The following is a 1,543-nucleotide window of genomic DNA, read 5'->3' as shown; positions in this document are numbered from 1 at the left end:
TCACCAGTGGGATTATTTTCATAAAGAATGACAATTCTTTTAAATTATGTCAAGGGCATTTGTTCACACTGGGTGGCCACCATGGACTCCCAAGCAAATCCCAATCATTGTCGACTGCCTTGAGTTTAATTAGTGGATTTATGCTGTCTTTCCCCCCCCCCCAGAAATAATTTGAGGCAATTTCCTTTACAGACAACAGAAAGCAAGAAACTTATTGATTGATTGATTGATTGATTGATTTTAATGCCTATAGCACCTGGTCTTCCTAGGGGATCTCCCATCCAAGTACTAACCAGGCCCGACCCTGCTTAGCTTCCGAGATCAGATGGGATCGGGCTTGATCAGGGTGGCATGGCCATAGCAGAAGGCAAGAAATTAAAGCTTCTTTCCTCTACAAGTTTGTGTTTACTGTCCAACTCTCGATTCGTCCCCAGGCCTATGAAATGGCCAACTAGCAGCCCGGATATTCTGTGTGTTTTATAACATTTTTAGTCTTGATAACTATTTGAAAGCTTCATGTCAAGTCACAGACTGATGTAAGGAAATGACATTCTCCTATTTGGAGAATAAAATTATTCTTAGTATTCTTAGTAGCTTTTTTTCAGTTTTGATTAAGAGACAGAATTAAAATACGCAACGAATGATGTCTGAGGACTTAGAATAAAATTTAAATGGAAACCACTAGTTTAAAAAATTTAGGAGGCCAGAAGTCAAACCCTCTAGCTCTTGTTTTTCTAAAGAAAATTTGAATAGCATATGCTTTTCATTGTGTTCCTTTTCAGTCATTTACATATTAGGAAAATGTATATTTGGCGATAGGTCCTACGTTTAGAAGTCCTTGAAACGTGCCCTTTGAAAATGTTTTCATTTCTGGCACATATGTGTGTTTTAAGCAGAATGAAAACACAAAGCAAAAAAGAAAAATATGTACAGAAAGGAATGATTTTTCCAGCCCCACGTAGCACAATAAGAAAGCAATCATTCAGTTGTGTCTTTAAAAATGGATTCGTGCCTGGATTTTCCAAGTATTTCCTTCTAAATGACCGTTTCTCTGCAGAACCAAACTAATGTAAAGAGACAGGTTGTTCTAGTGCCAGAGCTAAACAAGTAGAAAAGGACGGGCCTATATTTTCATAGGAGGAAACTGACCAAGTAATACCCACTCTGTTTCCCCTGCAGCCTCTCGGGTCGATTCAGAAGAAGGTGCCATGTGTCCATTGCGTGGCTCAGAGCATGTTTTTCGGACCTGACTCTTGATCAGCACCAGACTTCTATTATTTGCAGTCAGTAACAAAGATTCATCCTTGTGTCCATCAAGCAACAAGGAGAATCTTTGTCACTTAGTGTAATTAATAGCTGCACCTCCCATGGGAAGACCAGAGAAGGATGCCCTTCACACATGGACTTGGGTGGATTCAGAACAAGCTTCATGGATTTTCGTTCCCTTTTGACCAAACTAAGATGCCGGCACCGAGGTGGGAAGGTGGGAAGCAAAAAGTTCCCTTTTGTCTTTTCTGTGTTCCCACCTCCAGGCCCTGTCCTG

General features: G+C 40.4%; 1 non-coding gene across 1 annotated transcript; it reads right to left on the bottom strand.

The window, feature by feature from the left end:
- Positions 1-244: 244 nt before the first annotated feature.
- On the bottom strand, positions 245-363 carry LOC111743466. The gene has a single exon (XR_002781726.1). It is a non-coding gene; the product is annotated as a 5S ribosomal RNA (ribosomal RNA).
- Positions 364-1,543: the final 1,180 nt, after the last annotated feature.

This window comes from Pteropus vampyrus, unplaced genomic scaffold (genome assembly GCF_000151845.1).
Source record: "Pteropus vampyrus isolate Shadow unplaced genomic scaffold, Pvam_2.0 Scaffold114, whole genome shotgun sequence".
In the NCBI taxonomy this organism is placed as follows: domain Eukaryota; kingdom Metazoa; phylum Chordata; class Mammalia; order Chiroptera; family Pteropodidae; genus Pteropus; species Pteropus vampyrus.
The sequence above is the reverse complement of the archived record's forward strand: the minus strand, read 5'-3'. Positions and strand labels throughout refer to the sequence as shown.